This window comes from Peromyscus leucopus, chromosome 16_21 (genome assembly GCF_004664715.2).
Source record: "Peromyscus leucopus breed LL Stock chromosome 16_21, UCI_PerLeu_2.1, whole genome shotgun sequence".
Classification (NCBI taxonomy): Eukaryota; Metazoa; Chordata; class Mammalia; order Rodentia; family Cricetidae; genus Peromyscus; species Peromyscus leucopus.
In genome coordinates, this window is record NC_051084.1 from 13,354,574 (window position 1) to 13,380,550 (window position 25,977).

At 48.7% G+C, this 25,977-nt stretch overlaps 1 protein-coding gene across 3 annotated transcripts in view; it reads right to left on the reverse strand.

Annotated features, from left to right (window-relative positions):
* The window catches only part of Btbd9 (BTB domain containing 9), a 369,488-nt gene that overhangs the window by 22,002 nt on the left and 321,509 nt on the right, over window positions 1-25,977 (reverse strand). The gene's annotated exons all lie outside the window — the stretch shown is intronic.

Here is a 25,977-nt window from a genome sequence, read left to right on the forward strand (position 1 = left end):
ACAGTGTGTGTGTTTATGCAAGAAAGAACCTGCTGGAAGGTGGAATTAACTCAGCTGCAAATATAAGACTCTAGGGATGTGGGGAGCTCTACTGAGGGGTGCTGCTGTGCCTGGACAAGACATGGAAATGATTTCCACCCTGGCTGTCCCTGTGGTCTAACCAGAATCAAAGGCAGTGATTTCTACAGCAGACCTGTGGGGCCCTGTGACACAGTTCAGAAGTGTTTGCTATGGTCAGACTGGCAGTTAAACACGGCACAGAGAACTAATAGCTTAATCTTCGCTTCCTCCACTCAAAGGCCAGTAAAAAACTGGTCATATGTCTTATATTACACACACACACACACACACACACACACACACACACACACACACACAGGCTGAGCTGATGGGACCATTCCTCTGCATCAGCATCTTGGAGAAACAGGAGGTATTACCCGTCAGAACTCTGGGCAGGCCCAGGTCCTAAGCCACTGGCCAGCTGGGAGAGCTGAAGGCAGAGGGCTGGGCCAAGAAAGATCGGCCGACAGAGAGCAAAAGGAACAGAAGCATTCTCCAAACTCCGTGTCCTCCTTCTGACATCACAGAAGATGGAGTTCATCCTGAACAGAGGTGGTCTAGCCTCAGGGGAACTGCAGACACAGCACAGGCTGGATCCTTGGTGGCCAGAGGCTGGAAGTGAACACCCCAGTGGTGACACTCTGGTCCTCTTCATGTCCTCTGCTGTCAGTTCCCCACAATCTGGGCTTAGACATCGGCCTGAGACTGGGTCCTAGGGTCCTAGGGTCCTAGTGACCTAGGGTTACTTCCCTAATTCTTCTTCCCTCATGGGTACCATCCTCCAGGAGCTTGTATTCTTGCGTAGGGACATATCCGAGTTGATCCCAGTTAGGGGTGCTGTTCAGATGACACGGCTCTGAGGGTCTCCCTATAGCAGGAGCTGAGCTACCACCTAGCATATTTAATGGAGAGGGTCATGCCCAGGTCAAAGAGCATTTCAGTGAGAAGCCACCAGGAGGTGGTGACGTGCTATCCTGACTCGGTGGCAGGGGTCTCCCAGTGACTACACAGTAGCCCCTGCCTGATAATGGTGTTCACAAACCCATCTATAGACAGAAGACTTCCACTTTCTCAGTGTAAGATGTTTAAAGGTGAATAATCCATCAAACATCAGCAAAGAATAGACTCTGGACTGAACACAGGCTGAAAGCAAACAAAGAAAATCACTCTGAGGATACAGCTACAATTTAATTCGTAGAATGAAACTTGAGGGGGGAAAGCCCCTGTTATCCTTAGAAAGAGAAAATAAAGCATTGCTCCTCTGAAATAATAAAATTATACAACGAGAGGGCCATTTAAAAACAAAATGAAACAAAAAAAAATCACTTCTGTAAATTAAAACCACCCGCTAAAATAAAAAGGTTAGAAGTCTTAAGTGGAGGCAATTTCCCAGGACGACAGAGGCAGAGGAGGGTCCCCTATTCAGGCCGACGCTCCCATGAAAAGAGCAGAAAGCAGCCGCTAGGAAAGCAGAAGATATGCAGGGTCTTCCCCAAGGTGCAGAGGTCAGAGTCCCCCACAGCACCCGATAAATGAGGAGCATCCCTACCAAAGCATGCTACGCTTCAGAAGTGCGAGGGCCGGTGTTTCCAGGTGGGGTGAGAGAGGGTCAACTGGAGATAGAATCAGACTCACTGCGGCAGAGGATGAGGAACTTCCTCCCCACGCTGACTAAAAGCCAGCTCTCAGCCAAACTGCCAGGCAAGTGTGAGCTCGACGCTCACTTCAGAGTCGTTGTAGGCCCCCTTAGCGCCAACCCTGACTGCAGACAAGTGAAGCTGTGGTCTCACAAAGCAGGGTGTGGGGGGAGGAAGGGTAAACAGAGGCAATGGTACCTTCCAAAGCAGGAAGACAGTAGATCATCTTCACAAGGGAGACACAGCACATCAGTGGTTTAAAAAACAGTTCGTTGTCTATGTATGAGATTTTGCCTACATGTATGTCTGTGTCCCACATGGGTACCTAGTATCTGCAGTAGCCTGCTGGAAATGCAGGTACAGATGGTTCTTAGCCACCATGTGGATGCTGGTAACAGAATCCGGGTCCTCTGCATGAGGGGCCAGTGCTCCAGTCTGTGGTGACAGTTTAGAAGTGTCAAAGTGTGGACCAGAAGAAGGAATGCACATGTTCACCCAATGGTCACAGACCACAGGTGACACTGGACAGAGTGGGGTCAGAAGCATTCTGAGGTGCTACCATAGGAAGTTGAAGTGGGACGGACCCAGGTCCAGCTAGTTATGTTCCTGGTCCCTCACACCAGGGCCTACCCTCCAGTGGAGGGTGGGTTCCCGCTCTGACGGCAGCGGGAACTCAGGATGCGCTGCAGGGCTCCCTCAGGATGGATGGAAACAACCTGGCCACGTACATGACAGCACATCCCTGCTCCCCACAAGGACCAGGCAGCTGGAAGGGGACAGGGAAACGGGGGTATGCATTTATTTCTAAGTCTCTGGAAGAAGACAGGGGAGAGGAAGACATTTTGAAGCCATTTTAAAATGCACCCTCTTTAAATACATCACCTTTTCAAAATAGTACAGGTCTTCTACTATAGGGAAAGGGAAGCAGTTGTCTCTGTGGAGAACTTGGGGTTAGGAGGGTGAGCAAGGGCCTGCTGCTTCTGCTTGCTACATTCTGGGGTTCCAACTGAACGAGAAAATTGTGGACATGTATAAATTTGATTGGAAAATTTAAAAACCAAACCAGACCAAGCAGAGCCAAGAGAGGAAGCCCAGGCAGTGGTGGCGAGGACCAGGAAGGGCTGGCCTGGACGTTTATTTACAGCCTTGGAGAGCAGGGCTGGAAGGCAAACGTGAACGCTGGAGATCCTTCAAAGGGAGGAAATAATAAAGGCTGTCCCCTGTCAAGTGAGCTTCCGGCGGTGACAGCGGTGCCCTCTCCAGTCCGATGGCACTGAGACGTGACAGGTATTAAGGCTGAGAGTGAGCATGGAGGCCCACGGGGAGATGTCTGTGACAGTTCTTTATGAGTAGGCCTCTTGTGCTGACCCCACAAGAGGCCTGCTAGGCCTCTCTACACATGGCTTTTCCTGTCTGGCTATGTGATGGGCCAAGGACCACAGTCCTCTCTTTAATCACGCCTAGAGATGATCTACGGGCCAGCCATGGGGAGAAGAGAGCCCTTCCACATTGGGTGAAGCAGGATCTGCCTGCTCCAACAGCTTAACTGGTCTGCATGCCTTTGCTTACTGGCTCTCCAGAAGCAATGCTTGAGAGTATGTCCTCCTCACAGACACCAAGCCCACAGCTCTCATTCTAGAGAGCTCCAAGGTCTGGATGTCTGACGCCATCTAACACTAGGCCTCGGGAGCAGACCTGGTCTAATTCCCAAGTGCTTCTATGTCGACACTTAACTGGATGTAACAGTATCTTAACTACCAGGCTTCCTGGGCATTCTCCCTGTTTGCCTGTTCAACAGCTGTTTGTTAAGAGCCTTGTACCTGCCAGGCTGAGGAAAACCGGGATGAGTCTGCCTGACTCCACTACAGACCCAAGGTGGCAGGGCACCGCCCCAGGAGATCTCCCATGCTCAGCAGGCCCTAAGCTGCCTGTTGGAGAAGGCACACGGACCTATTTCTCTCATTTCCTGGGTATTTTTATAAGTTGAGTTAGCATCCATTTATAAATTGGGAGATGTTTCATTAAAATATAGTTTTTGGTTTTTCTTGAAAATCAGAAGATCCAGCAGTAGGGCAGCTGAAAATGGGACATGGACCTGAGCCCTGGCTTCTGGAGCCTCCACCTTGGAGCTAGGCACTCACCCCAGCAGGTTCAAACATAACATCTGACATCTAGTGCCACAAGGTACCATATCTCAGCATATTTTTCTAACAGAGAGTGTCCGTCTGTGTGTGTGTGTGTGTTCATGTGTGCATGCTCCCCCATCACCCCCACACTTTTGTTTCTTTTTTCTTGGCCTCAAGGCACATGTAGTGAGATTTGTAAAAGCATTCAACTGACCTGGTCTTCAGTCTCGAGGCCTGCTTTGAAGCTGAGTTCAGCCAGACTACTCTGCTCACATATCAAGAGCCAATTCTGCACCCAAACCAGGCCAACTAAAGCTCGGAGTCCCAGGAGGTGTGTGTTTGGTGGTGGTGGTGGCATCCTTTTTACCTCCTTAGGGAATTTCAATGTGTGGACAGGGTGTAGGGCTCCGGGACGGACCCTTGCCCAGGGAAGAGGTCGCATTTTCGGAGCTAACCATAGTCCGCTCTCCTAACATCCCTTCAGGGATTCCTAGACTTGGGCAATGACGCCGTCTGCCTGGCAGATGCAAATGCATTTGCTGCCCTAATATAAGCTGGCCTTGGGGTCTACCTTCTCGGCTCAGATCATAATTTTCCCTTTTAGAGGAGTTTCCTCTCAAAGAAAAGGTCAGGACCCTCCTGCCAGCTCATCTACGAACTCGCGGTGAAAGCTTCTAACGCCTGTGGCAGTTACAGAGAGGGAGTGTCCAGGGACATTCGTGGAGTGTTTGACTGAGCATGGGGGGTGTCTGTTTTCATACTCTACATCTCACTCAGCTGCCCACCCCCAGTTCCCTGCTCCCACTCCAGCATAGAGCACTTCTTGATTCCCCTAAGGGGATGTGGTAATTGATGATTAGCATTCCAAAGCTTGGCTTACATCCTGCTAGCCCGTCATATTTAATTACATTTTAACTATATTCGTCTTCGATAATAGCACGAACATAATTTAGATAATTATCTCACTCTCTTATTCTCTGACTCTGTCTGTCTCACTTAGAGCTCTCTGCTACAAAAATCACTTTCTCGGCTCAAACACATAAACAGACTCTGGGGCTGAGTGCCTTCCTCTCCTGCAGCCACAGCTGTGCGGGTGTGCAACGAGCTGGTGTGTCGTGCGGGGGCGGGGAGCAGAGTCCTGTTTCTGCCTGCACGTTCATGTCTGTGCAAAACTGGCGGTGGGACTGTGGGTGTGCATGTGTGTATGTGTGCACAGGCCTGGGCAGAAGCTTTTATGTGACACAGACACAGAGGAGACCTAGTCAATCAAATTAGTGCCTGCAGAAAACCCTCTTGATCTGGTATTTCTTTCTTGGAAGGGTCAGTGGCTTTCTCACAACTAAGTTCTGTTGACACACTCCTCTGTGTCTGGAGACACTCGTGCAGAAAGGGTTTCTCCGTCAGGGAAGGAGCAGGGACCAGAGATTCTACCATGGACCCTGTGTCTTGAACACACACACACACACACACACACACACACACACACACACACACACACCACTGCACGGAGAAGTCCCAGGGCCTCCAAAACATCCTAGGCCCCCTGAGTTCCCAGCTGAGGACTGGCCATCCTTTCCCCGTGCAGACCCGGGAGTTGAGGAGGAAGACCTCAGAGCCCAGGCAGGGCCTCAGCGTTCTAGTAAAACTCCGTTATAGCCGAGCTCTCTCAGACTTCCACGTTGTAAAGCTGAGACGTCTAGGAAGGTTCCGAGCAAATAAGGGAAAGGGACTTCAGAAACGGCTACTATGGGGCTGGGGCCAGCTCAGGTGGTAAACACTTGCCTTACTAGTGTGAGAACCCGAGTTTGGATTCCCAGAACCTGCATAATACTAGGTATTGTCTGCACTAGTAATCACAGCACTAGCGTGGTGGGGACAGGCAAAACCCTTGAGCTCACTAGCCAGCTAGTCTGGTCTAATTTGGGAAAATTCCAGGCCAATGAAGGACTGCCTTGAACTAAAGGTAGATGGCATGTCAGGAACAACACCTGAGGTGCCTAACTTCTACATGCATCCACATGTGTGCCCCTCATACATGCAAATCCATATAAGAAATGGCTCCATCTAAACTAGTCTTGCTCAGTTTAGCATCTAGACAGGGTCTGAAACAGACCTCAAGAAACAATTTACAAGGCACAGTGATAGAAGAGAGAGTTATCACCATCTAACCCTAACCCTAACCCCAACCCCAACCCCTGATGTCTAACCTTAACTCTAACCCTAACCCTACCTGCATTCTCTGGGTTTGTCCATGTCTTTGGAGTGCTAGAAGACTCCAATAAATGTGGATTTTGCATTTAAAAAATTCTCTTTGGCTTGGCGGTGGTGGTGCACATCTTTAATCTCAGCACTTAGGAGGCAGAGGCAGGTGGATCTCTGAGTTCAAGGCCAGCCTGGTCTACACAGCTTGTTCTAGGACAGCCAAAGATACAAAAAGAAACTCTATCTCAAAAAAACAAAACGAGCCGGGCGGTGGTGGCACACGCCTTTAATCCCAGCACTCGGGAGGCAGAGACAGGCGGATCTCTGTGAGTTCGAGGCCAGCCTGGGCTACCAAGTGAGCTCCAGGAAAGGCGCAAAGCTACACAGAGAAACCCTGTCTCGAAAAACCAAAAAAAAAAAAAAAAAAAAAAAAAAAAAAAAAAGAAACAAAAACTTCTCTTTGGCTCAACCTTGCCTGATGTTGAAGGGTTATCCATTTGCTGGTGCTCAGTCATCTTCTATGTTCACAGAAAACAGAGGCTAAAACTCCATCTTTTTTCTCCTCTGGAGAATACTACTACCAAGCAGATCCTGTGCCGTGGGGACACTTATGAAGAGTTGGAATAGCAGTGTGTGTCATTAAAAACTAAGGGGACATTTGGGGACTCCAAATTCTACTTGTTCCTGGAAATAAATACTCAAGAGTAGACTCCAGGAATCAGTCAGGTCTGAGCCACATGGTCCAACAATGCCAGCCTGTGCGCTTTCTTCTGCTGTGTGCTGGTGGAGTCAACCCAGGAGGCTCTCAAGCATGTAGGCAAGTGCTCTATCGAAAGCCTTGGCTGATGGAGACAGCGTGTTGCTGTCTACCCTGGGGCCTGGGCTCAGATCTACAATCCTCCTGTCTGAGATGACAGGTGTGTACCACCAGGTCTGACTGTTCTCACATGACTGCTCACATGACTGTCCTAAAGTAATGGATGGGCAGAAGAGAAACCAGTGATGTGTGGTATGAGCCATACCTGTGCCCTGGAAAACTTAGAAACCACTCAGCGTAGTGACTAGGAGAGGTCATGGAGTCTAGTTTCTGGTATGGCCCTTCAAGCAAAGCCAAGTTCCAGAAATAACCCTCAGACCAAGGGCTTTCCCCTATGACACAGGCTGTAGGTAATCAATCACCTCCCTTCCTTAGCCACGATAACTAGGTAAGATGAGCAGGACCTAGTGGGAGGCTGTGGATGTCTTTCTGCACAGCAGTGACAGTACCTTCTTTCTTTCTACTTGCTAACTTTTTTTTTTTTTTTTTTTTTTTTTTTTTTTGGTTTTTCGGAGACAGGGTTTCTCTGTGTAGTTTTGGTGCCTGTCCTGGATCTCGCTCTGTAGACCAGGCTGGCCTAGAACTCACAGAAATCCACCTGGCTCTGCCTCCTGAGTGCTCGGATTCAAGGCGTGCGCCACGCTGCCCACCTCTGCTTGCTAACTCTTAAGAGGCGGCTGTCTGTGCAGAGTGCCCCCCTTCCACTCCTCCTCCTCCCCAATTCCTCCTCCCCACCCCCACCCCGGCTCCTGCACTATCCCTGGCTTTCCAGGAGCACACCCTCTCCCAGACTGGTGATGTGAGAACCTGGGCAGAAGCCAGTTTTTAAATGTTGCAAATGTGACTATTTCATTTCCCAGTTTTAAATACTGAAGGGATTTAGAGCACACAGAGGACCAAATGCCCCAAGTTTGGGGTTTTAAAATACAGGGTTGCTTTTATGGGAATGCACAGCCCAGAGCCTATGCCAAACAAAACGCTGCCAGAGCTCAGGAGCCTCCCTCCCACAGCACACCCCACTGAGCTAGTAAGAGGCCTTCTAAAAGGACTGCCAGGCCTCTTCACAATCAAACCTGATCAATTTCATAACTAAAAGTTACACCAGGCCCGTGAGGGCTCTGGACCTGACAACACACTCAGCACCAAACATGGGGGGCAGTCAGTACAAACTTCAAAATAGCAGCCCCTGCTACTAAGGGCCTGGGTGTGTGCAGCTGAGCCGGTAAGCAACTGGGGGCACTGAGGAGAACGAAGAAAGAAAGAGGAAAAATCCCTAGAGTCCAAGGATATTTCTTGATGATGAAAAAACTATCCCTCTTAGCACGAAGCTTCCCAAGATCAGCCTGGAGCCGTTTAATGCAGCAGAGTCTCCGAACACTAGTGCTGCAATGGAAAGGTGACAAGTCTCCCGGGCAGGTCCTGTAATGCCCCCCAGAACTGGCTAAGTGCCACATGCAGCAGGTAAGGCAGGGCAGCGAGGGTGAACGCTGAACACAGAGGCTGGTCTACAAACCAGGGGAGGCAGCCTGGGCCCAGCTCTGAGAGGGCCCCTCCCTTCTTTTGCTTTATGGTGTTAGGGTGGGAGGCAGCCCAAGCGTATGCTCGCAAGTGCTCTATCCCTAAGCTCTACCCATTCTCAACTAAGCTATAGCCCCAGTTCAATTTCTCCTTCCTTTCAAACACTTTATTGAAAAGAAGCAAATGAAAACCACGTGCCTCCTCCCCAACTTGGTGTGGCCGAGTTTCTGGGTCTCCCTTTTGCTGGCCAGATCGCTCTCGGACCTGTGGAAGGTTTGTCCCCTCAAGGACCCTGCCCTGTTTGCCAGCACCTGGCTCACAACCAATCTCCTGTTCCTCCCAGGCTCCTGCTGGCACTGGCCTAGCCACAGGCGCGAGCTGGCTTCCCGGAAACTGTCCCTGCCTGCTGTTCTCAGTGCCAGCTTGCAGAAGGACCAGGGCAGCCTGCTGGCTCCTTGTGAGTTCACGACACATCTGGACACTGAGGCCAGGTGACAGCATGACATGATAATAAAGAGAGAAGTTAGTGATTCAAATGACTCGTGACACAAGAGCAGATACCGAGACGGGGAGGGGGCTTGGCTAGGTGCTTACAGATTTCTCATAGTGACCATACAGGTAAGAGGGCCGCCAGCTCCTCTCCATCTCAGGTAGGCTGCATGGGATGCCTTGTTCTTTGTAAGAAATCCTGTCCCTTGGGCTGGCAACCTCAGAGCCCCACCCCGCCCCATTTTTCTGCAAACTGAGGCTTCATGCATGTGTACATGTGTGCCCATGTTTGTGTGTGTGCCAAGATATGATGCAATGTATTTCTTAACACCTGCTTTGAATCTGTTGATGCCCTCAAGGCTAAGGCATCAAAAATGAGTTCTTTGCTACTTCACAGTAAACAAATGGCCACAAGATGCACAGAAATAAGGTTTCTTTCCCGGGTTTATTTCGGTCTACCCCTGTTCTGCACTGTGCCAGTCTCCTGCCCTGAGGGTGTGCAGAGTTGAAGGCAAATGCCAACAAGTCAAGCTGCATCCAGCAAGGTTAAAAGTTAGCCTTGGCACATGGAAATCTCCTGCAATAAAACACGGCAAGGCTGTTGCTGGAGCTAAATCAGCTTATTTTTCAGTATTATTCTTGGAGAGGAGGGCTGCTGGGTGAAGGGGTGGGTGAGAAGACTGACCACTAACTCTTTCTGATTCCATTGTCAGGCCCTAAAATCAGATAGATCAGCTATTAATCTCAGAAAGCCAGCAGTGAATGTGTGCAATAAATTTGTCAACAGTTTATGAATAAGCACTCGGTCATGAGGGCTTACTGTCTGGCAATTCACCTTTTCCATGATATTTTCTATCACTTGTATTTGGAAGCAGCTTAGAAAGAATATTATTTGTGTTCCTGGCGATCAGAACATAAACTCTCAGAGTGATGGAGACATACAGGCAGGCTGCATGTCTGCCTCTAGGCTCGCTAAGCAAACAGTTTGCCAACGCTTGAGTGAATAGCACCAGGGGATAGTAATCACTCTTGCAGGGCCAGGAGAGCACACATCTCCTCAGAAGCTGCTAATGAAGGCCCTGTTAGTGCTGGGTGACGTCGAATGTGCCCATTGGCTTTCTGTCAAAGATTGTCAGATAGAGCTGTTGGTAATCACAGCCGGCAAGTTGTTTAGTCAATATTTTTGAAAAGTTCAACCAAGTGTGAGGAAGCACCAAGTAGACCCCTTTCTAACCCCGCCAGATGACTTTGCTGGTTCTTCCTCTGTGATGGCTATGCGCCATCAGGATCGGTTGGGCATGCTGCGTGGGCCTGCAGGCCTGTGGGTGTGACATACACAGATGGGTGGGCTCCAGCAGTTCTGCAGCTCAGCTTTCCCCAAGTCAGCAGCTGTCCAGATGTGAGATTCTATACCAAGGAGGCTTTACACCATCACTATAATATAAAACATTAAAAAACAGGGGAAGCCCCCAAACAAAAACTTCCCGATGCTAATAATTCTGTCCTATGAATGGAGCAATCACATGGGAAAGGTCCTTTGGGAAAGTTGACCGCATGCTTGTGGCAGGTTTATACTCCAGACACCTGAACGCTAGTACTTCCCCTTAGTCCACAGAGCTCAGTACCTATAAAAGCACTGAAGGCTTCACTGCGGTGGTCAAATCCCTACCTGTTCCTAAAATGGCAGTGAACTGTGTGGAAGCCATCACTTCTCAAAGAATGCCTAGAACAGTAACCACGTTCCAGAGAAAACCCCTGGTGCTGCTGTAGCCTGGGATTCCCACTGGCCTGGGATGGACCATGCATGTTGTGATGTTGCCTCAGGGCTCAAGCTTGGGGGGTTCAATGTGGAGGGTGTGCTGGACATGGATGGATGGCTCCACCCTCAGACACCTCAGGTGTGGGCTGCAGGATGGGATCATGCATTCACCTTGGTCTTCAAACTTTCTCCTACCTAGCTGTATTTTGGCTCCCATTATCCAAATCCCTGCTGTTCTCACATGTAAAGTAAAAAAGTTGGTTTTGTAGTGGGGAGAACAGTGGTCACTAGAGGTTGGAGAGGGGCAAAGGTGGCCCATTTCCAGCATGTTCCAAGCTGGGGACAATGGCCTACAGGGCATACTTTGAGAAGCTCTACTCTAGTTGACAACATGCCCATAAGAAGGCAGCAGAGGCTGGGGAAGCCATGGAGGCTTTCACATGAGGGAATCAAAGGTCCTTTAGTGCAGTGCTGGGGGGCAGGCATGGCGGCAGAGCTGGTGGAGGGTTGAGGTCAGCCTACCCAGGGTCACGGGATGAGAAGTCGTAGTGGAAAAGGGGAGCAATCTGATTCTTGGGGTTTGGCCGGGGATCAGCCCCCTCACTAGCTGCATAGGCTGAATCATGTGATCCCCAGCTTCCTGCAGGGAGTCATGAATGACAGGAGGTGAGTCCGCCTTACAACTAAGTCTACCCCCAGGTCAGCAAACTATTTCCCAAAGGGCCAGTATTTAAAGTTCTGAAGGACACAAAGGTCAGTGTCACATACTTTTTAAGTCTTTTAGACAATCCTTAAGAATATAAAAAATCATCCTAGCTCAGGAACTATACAAAGGAGACAGTGGCGACTCTGGCCCTGGCTCCACCCAACCCTGAATGTGGTGGTTTGAAAGAAAATGGCTCCCAAAGGGAGCGGCACTACTAGGAGGTGTGGCCTTGTTGGAGTGGGTGTGGTCTTACTGGAGGAAGTGTGTCACTGTGGGGGTGGCTTTGAGGTCTTTTTCTCAAGCTCCACTCAGTGTGACAGTCAGCTGACTTCCTGTTGCCTACAAGGCAATGTAGCACTCTCAGCTCCCGCACCAGGTCTACCTGCACGCTGTCATGCTCCCAGCCATGATGATAATGGACTGACCCTCTGAAAGTGTAAGTGAGCCCCAGTTAAATGTTTTCTTTATGAGTTGCCAGAGTCATGGTGTCCCTTCACATCAATAAAAACATGAACTAAGACACTCACCACAGGTGACTCTTCCAGCCCCTCCTGGGCTGTAAGCTGTGTTTCTCTTTGGCATGTGTGTTTGAGACAGGGTCTTGCTGTATAAAATACAAACTGGCCGGGCGGTGGTGGCGCACGCCTTTAATCCCAACACTCGGGAGGCAGAGCCAGACGGATCTCTGTGAGTTCGAGGCCAGCCTGGTCTACAGAGTGAGTTCCAGGAAAGGCGCAAAGCTACATAGAGAAACCCTGTCCTGAAAAACAAAAAACAAAACAAAACAAAACAAAACAAAAATACAAACTGACCTGAGATTCATGATGCTCCTGTCTCACATGATAGAGTGCTGGGATTACAGAAATGAGCCATGCAGTCTGTTCCTGAATTTTTGTCTCAAGCTTGTGTTACTAACACAACTAGCCAGAATTCTCTGTAAGTGTCATCCTCTAGACTGTGCTATTTCTAGAACAGCTCCCTGACTCTGGCAGGCTTCTCTACCCAGGACAATTTATTTTGCTTTTGCCCTATGTGATACAGAAACTAGACTGTCCCAGCAGAGAGGCCCAACCATTATGTCCCAACTCTCCTGGTCTGGAGTTGACTACCAAGGACCTTTAGCTTAAGAGTGTGTGGCAGGGTCAGACTTTGGCAAAACTGAACACACTATGGGACAATTTCAAAAACATGGTGTTGGTTGGTTTCACCTAATAATCCATAATTTGAAATCGCAATTGATCAATAAGCTGTGTCTCTTAGTACAAGGACTTAGTGATTGTTCTAGTGGCAAATGGGGTTTTATCTGGTGTGGGAAAGCCACCCACCCACCGAGCATGACTTTAGATAGACTGTCCCTGCGCTGTGTTGACATTAGCTCTCCGGGCTGAGCAGCCCTCTGAATGGCATCTAAGATGCCAAGAACAGTGAGACCACCTCAGAGGCACCGTGAGGGGAGTCAGTACTTTATCACTGCTTTGGCTCTTACTTTTCTTAGGCTAATCATTCTTTTCTCTACCAAGTTAGCCACCCCAGTCCCCATCTGAACCTCCATCCTGATCTCTGACTCTCCCATCCTCCCATCCAGGATTCTGGTGACCTGGCACCTCATCTGCCATCATCTTCCTGCACAGCACAACAGCACCCTCTGGAATTCATCAGGAATAAATAAAGGCAGATGGAGTAAGAGAACTTGGTTTCTGCAGTGAGGTAAGCATTTATACAAAGGACAAAATCAGCTTGGCTTTGCCACCAAAACCACCAGTGAACATTATTTTGCCTTTCTACACCTCAATGACCCAAGACTTCACACATTGAGAAGGGTGGATCTCCCCACCATCTCCTGCCCTTCTCTTCTGAGATTCTCTCCAGGGGCTGACAACTAGATTTCTTTGGCTAATGTATTTTTAATATGACGTATCATAGAAGTTTCCCATGTTGCTTAACATGGTAATATGGTGTATCAGATGCATGAATCTGTGCTGTCTGTGCTTAAAATAGTCAAACCACCATGGCTCTGAGCTTGTTGGCTGTCAGGGTAATACAGAGGAGTGCATGTCCCAGCTCAAGTGCTTTACAATTTGGGAGGTGGCTCTGCCGGTGAGCTGGAGAGCAGGAAGATGGCTATTTGGTGGCTGGCCTGAGGTGGGCAGCTGTCCTGAAGTGTCAGCGTGCAGTTCAGGACCTACCTACCTCACCTCCTTCCCACTGCATCCCAGAGTCCGAGCTTTGCCAGCTCCACTGCAAGCAGGACGGAAAACTCTTGTGCTGGAATTTACTGCTGGCATTCTATGAACACGCTTGTTCTTGACACACTGCCACTAAGGAAGGGTGTCCCCTCTCGTGTTTTCAGTGGCTTTTGAAGCTATCCTTCCTATATGGCTAACAATATACACTGTTCTGGCCAACAAGTGATCTTTTCCTCAACCCTCATAAAGTTTTACAGTGTATGATTCATTTCAGAAATGAGACTTGATAATGCAGATTTATCATGAGGTGTCTGCCTTTAAAATGTGATTTAATGATGCTCATACTTATTCGCTGACATCTTTATAAAACTGTTAGTGTGGAAATATATTTGTCTTTTCGAAAGTAATTCTTCCTTTTACAAGTGTCGTGCAAAACAAGAGCCATGCATTAAAAATGCAGCCGAGAGAGACACAGTGGTCTAATTATGCCGCGGCTCTGTCCCCCAAGCTGGGCCCAGAATCTCCAGCCTCCTGGGCCACTGGGCGTGGCCCCATTTCTCTTTGCACTTTCCCGTCCATGCATCAGGCTGTGTCAGAGCCGCTGCTGTGTCTGGAGGGTAAGAGCGCATCAAGGTCATCCAGATGTACTCCTGCAGTACATAAACAAGCTACTGATTATGATTTACCTCTGCTTTTCTTCCTACCTTAACCTGGTTTATGAGCAGATCTTGTTGATTTAGCCTTTCAGCCAATTAGAACAGAAGGTTTGATTGACAGCAAATGAATAAATACCACTTTAGTGTTGGAGACAGAGTCCCCCTCCCCTATTAATCAGGCCTTCTGCCGGCATTTAGGTAACATGATATTTATCATACCTCTCTGTTACAGTCCCTTGGGGTGTCATTTCGTGGCCTACCAGTAAAAACTTCACATTTACAGCAACTGCCCCTCTATTACTGTCGATAATATCTAATTGATATGTCAAACCTCCACGGAATGCAGTAAATTGGAACACTGACTCCCAAAAGAAAATAAACTAGCAAACAGGTAAATCAGCACCTGTCTTCCTGTGATTACTCAGTCACTTCCATCCAAAAGCCTCCCTCCCCCCCACACAGGAAGCCATCACCACCATCTCGCCCCATGCCCCAAATCACAATGAGCCCTGAGCACAGCCGGGGCACGGAATCATTTTGCCAGGATAAGCCTGGCCAGACTGTAGGTACCACAAGCATTATGTGGGCTGCCGTGGAAGAGAACAATAACAAAGACTTTTGTGAAGCCAGCCATCCTGCCAGAGCTACAGTCTCATCTGCCTTCCAAACATCCCTTCAGAGAGGGCAGGGTATTCAGAAGAAATGAAGTCAGGGAAGAAAGACTGCCTTGAGCACCTACCAAGAGGCAGATCCATCTGACATTGAAATGCGCGGTTTGCTTTAGACAAATAAAATGCTCTTAATGCTTCCGAATCACAGAGATGAAGCCTTAGCAAAGACTAGCTTAGCCCTGATGACTCGCTCATTTGCTCACTGAACAGACAAGGGCATGGATTACTTGGTAGTGACTCACAGACGTGAAGGGTCCAGCTATCTCTCATAAATGGAAACATCCTTGGGTCAGATGCAAAGGTCACCAGACAGCCATGGACAACGGGCATAGATGGCTGAACTCACGACACGGTGGGTGTGGCCACGGGGTTCTCTCTGGTAGAAGACCACAGCCTCTCTCACTACTTGGAAAATAATCACCCCGGGCAAGCCTGAAGAGATGAACCTCTAGTCCTGACTTGAAGATCTGGAGGTGATCACCACAACAAGCAACTGAACATCCCCTTCAGGTCAGCCCCACTAGAGTACCAATGGCCTCCCTTTAAACACCAGGCAGGCTGAGATTAGAGCACATCTGTAATCTTAGCACTCGGAAGGCTGGGAAAAGAGGACCATGAGTTTGAGGCCAGTCAGGGGTGCAGATGTTGCCTCTTCTCAAACAAGCAAACTCAAGTCCCCCGCGGAAGCTGGAACTGGGCAGAGGTCAGGTCATCAGTTTCAGCACTTCTGCCAGATCTTTTCTTGGACTCTGTTTTTTCCCCTTCCGATTTAAATAGGAACTTGATCATATTCAGCCCCAACAACTTCCCCAAGCCTTACCCTGCTCTCATCTGCCTTTAGAATACTGACCAGGTTTACCGCTTTGCACAGTATTGAAGTAACTGGAGCTTCGTTATAGGCACATGGTCTGGTTAAGTCCACAGCGAGCCTGAAGTCTCGTGGCCCGCACAGCTCCTTCTCTGTGCTGTCAGCACGTCTTGGATTTGTTGTCCGCTTGCTCACGGTAAGCCCCTGGCCCATGAGCACTGTGCTAATCTCAGTTGGGACACACACACTTCTGGATGAGGCCGTCTCACTGTGAAGAGAGAGCAGGACCTCCGAATATCACACCACTGCCTGAAAGAAGAGGATCCTTGGGGCAAAACCAACACTGGATGAAGATGCTCTAAGGCCTCACAAAAAGGCTTTCTAGAGATTACCAGCCACACACACTCCACATGTAAATGAGAGCAATGGAGATGCTCCACCTACTGCCAAGTCAGAGTCAGGATAAGGGAATGCAGAACTTGAAAGGTAATGTGTAAAGGGAAAAGCTTAAGACCAAGAACTTCAAGAGACAGGCTAGCTCCATAATGTACCCAAGAACAACATACAGATGTTCCGAGCAGATCCATTACTCCCACTTTGGATTTTCATGCTTATGCATTTAATCACTTCTCCAAGTACCACCTACCACAGGCTTCAGCTTACATGGAGCTCATTTCCGTGTGAGTGGTGTCTACACTGTGTGCGCACAGGGCTTGGTCCTCAGAACATAACTGCAGTCCTCCCATCTAACTAGGCGAATCCACAGATACAGATGAGAAAGGCAAGTGAAGCACCAAGGAAGCACTTTCCAGTGGAATTTCTGCTGCCTGTGGTGGACGACGCCTTAAGGGGCTCTCTTGTGGGACAGGGACATGCCTTACCAGACAAGAGTGCACAAAGAACAGATCCTCTGGCCGTCCTGGGACACCACTGTCTTTATACCAGCACTTTGAAGGGCTGAGGCACTCAGTCATGTCACACGCCCATCTTTCTGCATCTGGGTCCCAAGGCCACCTGTCCCTTCTTCCACCACACCATGAGTAAGTGGTGAGGGTAGATATCAGCAGGTGGTGCCACCTCCTGCCTGATGATGTGCCCTAGAGACTCTGAGGTTCCCTTGAGCCACGTTACCAGCAGGAAACAGTGAGAAAGCTAGCCGCACAGAACCTAAGGGTGAAGACCTGAGTGAAGACAGGACATGCTCCTCAGGAGCTGTTCATTTAGTAACTAAGAGGATTTCATATCTACCAGACATTATAGAGGTGCTGAGAAGGTAAACAGGAGCAAGAAGCGCCTCCATTTTCAGGGGAAAGAAATGTTGGTTATTAACAACCTACAATTACCAATATAGACAGCTATAGTGAAGGCAAAGGATAACAGAGACCAACTCAATTTGGGAGAGTTACTCACAGGAACATCAGGGATTTCCTTTGAGAATCTGGGGCAGACCTGGACTTCCCAAGCTGCAGAGCACTGAAGATGTATCAGACACAGCCATGCCCACCACTTCCTGATAGCTATGACTGACCCATGTCTACCATTTGGGATGAACTCGGAGGCCACAGGCACATTAACGCCTCTCTTTGGCAGGGATCCTGAGCCTAAGGCCCCCAGTGTGTTCTGATCCAGTGCTTAGTTCTTACCACATCACTAGTCCTCAAAATACCTGCCTGGCTAGTAAAGCATGGCACCCTGGGTATAGGAGTAATTATGGCACCATTTTTAAGATGGAGCAGGGGAGTGGGCGTGGGATAAGCCTTCCTAGTCGCAGACGACGTGTGTGTGTCTGCTGCTCTGCAGGAGGAGTCACCAGACAACAGTCATGGAACAGCAGAGGACCCTGACAGCTGTGCTGTGTGAGGCAGGGAAAGACCAGGGAGGATGGCTGGGCAGTTCCACTCACCCAGAGTGCAGCAGGGACAGGTCAAGACTTTGACTTTGTAAAAACAAGTATTAGGATTATATGTAGACCATAATATTCTAGAGTCAGTCACAAAAAGGACAAAACCATGGCAACATGGGTGAACCTGTGGGACATCATGGAAGCGGAAACAGGTCAGGAACAGAAACACAGATGCTGCATGATGTCACTTCTGTAGGACCGGAAGAGGCTGACCACACCGGGAGAGGACAGAGAGATAGGCCAGTAGGTACAAAGTCACACTTGAGGGGGGCTATGTTCTGCTGTCCTAGGATGCTGTGGGGTGACTGTGGTTAATAATATTGCTTTGACCATTTCAAAATAATTAGGAGAGAGAATTTTTTAATGCTCTCAACATGAAATGATAAATACATGAGGTATGAGCATGCTAAACACCCAAATTTGATCACTATATAACATAAATATGTAGAAATACCACACTGTACCCACTTATTACATACCCATTAAAACCAACTCACTCTTTGCTTCCTGGTCCCCAGGAAGTGAGCAGCTTGGCTCTACTACAGGCTCTCTGCCACGATGTTCTTTCTTACTTACCTTGGGCCCCAAAGTCATGGACCTTGCTAACTACAAACCGAGACCCGCTTAACAGTGAGCCAAAAATGAGCTTCCCCTTTAGAAAGAAAAATTCTCTCATAACTAAGTCTTCATAACCAAGAACACTTAAACCTTGTACTGCTTGCTCAGATAGAGGGCTTGCATGTGTGCACACACGCACACAGGCATGCACACAGGCATGTGCAGCACAGCATCCTCTCCCTTGGCACAAGAGGCTTCTAAAGCCATTCGGGGTACCATGGGGATCCAATTAACCACAGTTCTTCACAAACATTAAAACACTAGTCAGACATGAACCCCACTGCTGTGGCCATCAAAGGGGAGCCCGCAGCCCCAGCTAAGACAAAGGCCTAAAGACAGCAGGCTGCTTTGGAAGAATCAACTTAGCAACACGGTTTGACCCAGGATTTTACAGCTCAGACGAAGGTTGGGGCAAGGTGAGGGTTACCACTTACCAAGAGTGCCCCAGAGTGGCTCTCATCCAGCCTGCACCTATGTCTCCCTGGTGCAAAGCCACTTAACAGGGAAACTCTAAGCTTTACTACAAGGAGACGCAGAGCATCATTTCGAGAGGCAGAGACATTTCCTTTCAAGTTTCCTGAGAATTCTGGGATTTGGATTTCTCTCCAAATGAGCTCACTTTGGGGCTCCGCACTTTGAAGTTCTAGCAGCAGTCATTAGTGCTGCACTTGGTGTTGTTTAGGGACACGTGCTTATCAGGTGACTCACAGATGACATTCTTATTTGGCTGCATCTTGGTTTTAAATTCCTCAGGTTCCTTCTAAAGGTTTTTGAAGGCCTTAAACAGTGAGCCTTTTAAAGCCACCTGGAGCTACGGAGCTACACAGAGGAGTCTGACTGAATGTCACCATCCGGCAAACAATTCGGCTCCTGTCCTTGTTCCCTCTGTCCTGATATGGCAGGGAAGGAAAGGGATCCGACAGCCGGCTGGCCCAGGGGCAGGCTGAGTTATCGAAGCACCGAGGAAGAGCTTCAGGGCTGTCCAGAAAGGCTGTGCGGATGCCTGCTGAAGGTCGCAGCTCCAGGCCTACGAACAAAGGAGGGATCACTTTCTTCACGCTGGCAACTGCTGTGCCGATGCAGAGTCTGTGAGGGTGAGCAGAGAAGGCAGTGCGGGATGCAGGCTTTCCACACTGAGAGCTGTGGCCCCCCATGTTCTGATCAGCAGACAGACAAGAGAACAGTGCGCTGGATCGCAGTGGGCACTTGCAGATTGCAGTGTGGGACTTTGCTCTGAATGCAGCTTTCGCTTCAAGGCAGTCTACAGGAAATCTCTGAATCTTTGGTTTTGCCATAAGCCTGAAACTGTTCTCAATGCAGTGTCTAAAGAGAGCATTAACATATTACATTTTGTTTTGATTCCTTTTTTTTTTTTTTTTAATGGTTTTGCAAGACAGGATTTCTCTGTGTAGCTTTGGAGCCTGTCCTGGATCTCACTCTGTAGACCAGGCTGGCCTCGAACTCACAGAGATCCGCCTGGCTCTGCCTCTCCAGTGTTGGGATTAAAGGCGTGCGCCACCACTGCCCGGCTTGTTTTGCTGCTGCTGCTGCTGCTGCTGCTGCTGCTGCTGCTGCTGCTGCTGCTGCTGCTGCTGCTGCTCCTCCTCCTCCTCCTCCTCCTCCTCCTCCTCCTCCTCCTCCTTCTTTTTGTTTTGCTTCTTACAAAGACAGGATTCTCAGTCTGCAGTCCAGGCTGGCTTGGACTCACTGTGCACCTGAGGAAGGCTGACTTGGAAGTTGAGATCCTCTTGCCTCTGCCTTCTGAGAGTGGGTTATAGGAGGTGTTCCTATTGTATGTTCAGCTCACTTTGTCTGACATAGAAACAAAGCAATAACCAGCAAAGATGAGAGAGCCACTCCCTAAGTGTGCTGAGGTGTGACTAACAAATCTTGGTGCTGACCTCTGGGAGTATTACATAGAATTAGGATCTCAGCCCCACATGGTAGTTTTACACACATTGAAAGCTAATGGCATGGTATTTTATCTCTGAACTCTCATCATCTGGCCACCTTCCATGTTGCTCTTTAAGAGTAGACACAGGTGCCCAGGCATGTCCTAACCTACACACGGGTCCAACAGGAAAGCCATATGGACACCATGTTACTCAGTGTTCGTGGCAGCCTGTGGCAACTATTAGCTCATATTGAATTTGTAGCTGGCTAAAAACTATAGCTCTTCTACAAACCTCTCTCCAGCTTGACTGCTCCATCCTGTACTTAGAATTGATTTTCTGAACCTAAATGGAAGGCATCACATTTATCCCCATTAAGTCTCATCCTGTTGTTTTGGTCCCACTTCAGGGCTTGCAGAGATCATTCTGAAAATCACATCTGTCATCTACCACATTATTCACCCCTCCCACTCCCCCCAATCCCAACTTGTCTTATGCAGAAACTTAAGAGGCATGCTTTCTGAGCATGGATAACAACAAAATGTTCAGGACCAGGGACAGGGTAGGAAGCCCCGGAGACCTTTCTCTCCTTGCTGGACCTCTGCCTGGACTGCCAACCGACCAGCACTGTGGGCTTCATAGGCAAACTTTTGCCGCCATCTACACCATCACTGCCTTTGCCAAACCCCCATCGTGTGTTATCCAAGTTATCAAAAGCCTCCTTCACGGGCTCTCAGTTCTACACTTAGCCCCATCCAATCATTCTCGACACAGCAACCACAAGCAAACTTTAAAAAGAACAAACAGGCCGAGTGTGTAGCTCAGGGGAAGAACACATAAGCTAAGAGGCATTGGGGGCCTGGATTCTGTCCCTAGCACCAATAATATGAGAGCAGAAATAAACTGGGCATTGCAATAAATGCCCGTAAGGCCAGTCAGTATTCAGGAGGCTGAGGAAGAGGCTTGAGACTCTGAGACCAGCCTGGGCTACAAAGGGAGGCCATGCTTCAAAACAAATGAAAAGCACTTTCTAGCATAACTTCCCCCACTCCCCCAAACTCTCCACTGCTCTTAGAATAAAACTCAGTCAACACCATCCCTAAATGCTGCTTTGGATCCACTGCTCCTACTTCCTTCCTTGCCGACCCTCAGCTGCATCCACACTGTCCTGATATGCTGATTCCTGCTTCAGGACTTTAACCCACCCAAAGTTCTTTCCTGAGTCCTGCAAGGCTGGTGTCTGTCACTGATTGTCCTGCTAGTTTTATGTCAACTTGCCACAAGCTAGAGTCATCAGGATGAGGGAACCGCAATTGAGAAAATGCCTCTATAAGATCAGGCTATAGGCAAGCCTGTAGGGCATTTTCTTAATTAGTGATTGATGGGGGAGGGCCTAGCCCATTGTGGGTGGTACCATCCCTGGGCTGGGTTTTAGAGAAAGCAGGCTGAGCAAGCCATGAGGAGCAAGCCAGTAAGCAGCACCCCTCCATGCCCTCTGCCTCAGCTCCTGCCTCCAAGTTCCTGCCCTGCTTGAGTTCCTGTCCTGACTTCCTTTGATGATGAGCTGTTATATGGAAGTTTGAGTGAAATAACCTTTTCCTCCTCAAGTTGTTTTTGGTCATGGTGTTTCATCACAGCAATAGAAACCCTAACTAAGACACTGGTCTTGGCTCCAATGTCTCAGAGAGGCCTTTATGGGCTAAGGTAGCTCCTGCCCATTCCTGCCTGGTCATTATCTGCTGTTTTACTTGCTTCATAGAATTTAGCAATAGCCATAACTTTGTAAGTATGTGGTATTTCTGCCATTAGGCTATAAACTAGGGCCGGGCGGTGGTGGCGCATGCCTTTAATCCCAGCACAGGGAATGCAGAGGCAGAGGGATCTCCGTGAGTTTGAGGCTGGCTTGGGCTACAGAGTGAGTAAACTAGGAAAGTGACAATATGTCTGTCCTGTCTGGTGACGAACACTTAGTAGATGCTCAATGATTCTTTGGAGAATGAATGCATGGAGAATTAGAGAAATGGTAAAATTCAAATCTATCTGCTATGACTTCAATGGCATTAATAAAAAAGGCTCTTGGTTTCAACTATTACACCATTATTATTATCCAGTTTTTATCAATATTTTATGATGCCATCAAGGAATCAAATTGAATTACCTGCACTGAGTTAGGTCAGACAATAATTGGTAGTAAAACTGCATTATGTGGGCTAACACAGACATGCTATTTATAACCACACTTGGAGAGACCTCTACTTGGCTGGTGCAGCTTTGTGGCTGAAGGATTAGACTGTTTTCATATCAAAAGAACCACTTAAGAGAGCTGCTGCTCAGGCCAAGTTCATGCAAATGCCTGCAACTCCTGCATTTATATACATTCATGCCCAATGTACCATCAAGGGCAGCTTGCTCTGATTTGAACATCTGAGTTTTATTGACTTGGAATACATTACAATGTCAGCCCAAGATTCTCTTTACAGCAGGTGCTCATACCACTAACCTACTGGCCAACACATAAAGTGGGCTGTTAAAAGGGACTCTAAAGGCCAGGAGGAGCCGGGCGGTACATGTGCCAAGTGTCACTGAGCAGCCTCTCCCAGGGGACTGCGATGGCCTAACTCCATGACAGGAGGGCACAGGGGTCTGTGCTTTGCCTTCCTCTCACCCAAACGCGGCAGCACAGTGAGAGCTCTGGATTGGAATATGGAATGAATGTGTTAAGAAGGAACCTTGTCTACTTACACCGGTGAGGAAAATCATGAGAACTAAGGGGCAGGGTGGGCAGGCAGGAAGGGAAGAGTGTTTCTTAAGCAGATCTCTGCTCTAATGCAGCACACTCCCACAAAACGAAGACACGCCAGCCTTCCCACTGCACAGGCTGCCTCTGCAGGGCAGTGTCAGCCCTGGAGCATGCTCCATTCTAAGAACCTCACTGCAGTGTGAGTCACATACGATGAAACCCACTCTCTAAAAACGCACTATGTCTTTTCTTTTTTAGCTTAGTTGTTACTATCCCCACAATCAACTCCAGAAGCTTAACCTTTACACTGTGGCGGAAAACAATCTGTACTCCGAGGAGTCAGTCACAGATGCCTTGCCAACCCCACACGGGGGGAAGTCCTGCCCTTCTCTCTTCTACTTGCTTTCTCTGGATGCTCCACGTTCAGGTAGTCATGTAGTCAGTTGGTGGTCTTTTCTAACTGTGGGTTTTATCACTCAGCAAAACCCTTTCAAGGTCATCCATGTTGAAGCACACATCGGTACTTTATTCCATTTTATTACCAGATAATATTTAATAGGCATATCATGCTTTGCTTACCCTTCTTACCCAGGGACATCTGAATTGTTACCACTCTGGGGCCATCATAACTAAGGCTGTGAGCATGTGCAGTGAGGCTGGCATGCTTTCTTGTTTGCAGCAGACCCGTCTTCCATACTGTGAGCATGCGCAGTGAGGCTGGTGTGCTTTCTTCCTGTCTTTACATGGAGTTGGGGGCAGGTGAACCTCAGACCGCTCTGCTCCTTTCGGTCCTGAATAGCTGTGCTCTTCTTAAAAATCGCCTAGCTACTCATTCACAACGTCACATCTAATGTCCTCTGCTCATATTCCCTGCCATTACCCTCTCTCATTGCCCTCCCGCCCGAGTCCCGTCTTACCAATAAGACCCCCTCTGAGTTTCATGTCTTTTTTTTCCTTTTGGCCAAACCAATTCAATTAAAGTTGCCTGTGTGGGTGTGGCTGCTGTTTCCATAAGCAAAGGTAACTTACTCTTGGCTACGCCACTGAAGGCCATAACTGTGGCAACCACTACTTGCCCGACCCCGCCCGCCCGCCCGCCCGCCATGGCGGGAGTGCTGATGCACCCAGTCTTGTGCTAGTTTTCTGCAGGGAAACCACTGCTGCTGTGGGCTCCTGGGTGCAATAGCCAAGCCATGTCCAGAAGACAGTGTTTCACAGGCCTCCTCCTCACCCTCCGGTTCTGTATCCCTTCCAACACTTCTTCCATGGTGCTAAATAGCAATACTCTTAAGAAAGCCAGAGGTCACTTACAATTTTGGTTAAATTACTTTTCTCCATGAATGGTTGCTCAGACTGTTGCTCCCCCAGACTTCCTAGGCGATGTGCCGATGGCACAGAAAATCCACTTTCCAGCACTCAAGAGTTGAGTTCAGCAAATTCTTAACCTGAGCTTGAACACAGCACAAGCATGAATGAGGTCTGACGGCCTCACTTTTAGCAGGTGCTCAAACACTTGCTTAAGGAGGGCCCTTTTCTAATCAATAAAAACGATCAGAGACACACACAGTTTACCTAGACATTGCCAGAGATGCTCTGGAGCCAGCAGCAGGGGCTTTAACCAGAGGTGAGCTGTCTCATAGATGCGGCTGGGATACATGCTCTACCCAGATCACTGTATCCAGGCTGGGAAGCAAGGGATAACACAGAACAGCCCACAGACCTTCCTATCATGTGCCTCAAGGAGCTTGGGATGAAGATCTCCACACAGAAACCAAGAGAACATGCACAAAAACTGTACCACCGCATGAAGCTCTTCCCTGGAGGTTCAAGGCCACACGTCTCCCTAGGATATAGGTCAATACCACATGAAGAGGCCAGGCCTTCTCTTGAAGCCCAAGCTGGCTGGCCCTCTCCAGCAAGCCTGCCCTGAGGCTGCTGTAGCAGCCTGGGAAGCTCCATCATCTTCTGGAAGCTGCCCAACCAGGAGGTGGCCCATTCAATGGTAATCCCAGTTTCAGGCAGGGCAGTCAGTGTCCTTGGTGACAGAGCTCTTCTATCTGGACCTGAAGGACGACTCCGATTTCCACTCTTCGGGACAGTGAGCAAGAATTTAGTTTGGTTAGGGTAAATCTCATTTCTACTCTTCCACAGCAATAACCTTTATCTAATTTACTATTAGTGGGACAAAATCTGGGTTGCCAGTCCATACAAGAGACAAAACAGTAGCCGCAGTCTAATTACTCACGCACTCATTCCTCGGTCTATTTGTTCATTTACTTCATGATGTTATTTTTCAGCTCCTAATATGCTCCAGCCTGGGGGCGGGGGCCAGGGGTGCTGTGGTTCTAGGCTCAACAGACAGTCCCTGACTGACCCTTGAAGAGAGACCAGACAAACCCTGAGGTCTGTCAGGGAGCCTCTTCGCAGCCCAGATTTAATCTCTGACATGAGCCGTGAGGTGACGGGAGAGTGGGTCTCCTCACCCTCCCTGCTGCACCCCACACAGGGCTGGGCAAAGACAGGGCTCAAGAAAGGCTGAATTGAAGTGGCCACAGCACCACGTCGGCCTGCTGGAGCCTTTATCTGCTTCCTTTTGGCAGGTGGAGTTTGACATGAAGCAGAGCCGCTGCTACCCAGTGACAGAAGAACATAATCTGAAGGTTGGTGACCTTTGTATTCACTTAAACAACTCACCCTTCCCATCCGGAGCAGTCACCACCTCTCCTGGAGAAGGACTGACTGCCACATTTGCATGCATAATGTGCCCAGAAGCCTTCCTATAATGTTTACTTCTCTGTTTCTTCCAAATGAAATCACTGAAGGGCAAATTTGATTTTCAAATCAGTTTTAAAACATCTGCCTTCTAAAAAAGCAAGAGTAGAGAGATAAGGCTTTGAGATTACAGGCTGAGGCTAATTATTTTAACTGATACCACTGTGTCCCAGCTAAAAATATACATGCTAGGACGTTTTTAATGCAAACCCAACACCTACTGCGTGTTAATATTTCATTAGGAGACAGCAGCCAGTCACAAGGCTGCACTTGCGACTTCAGAAGGACAAGGTGACCTTCCTGACCTCCACATGGCAAGCTCTTCTGACCTTGTGCTTTGCAGTGGTACCTGCTATTCTCGCTCACTCTCAAGTTCAGCCATCATTTCCAGGAGGTGATGTTTAATATAGTCTAGTC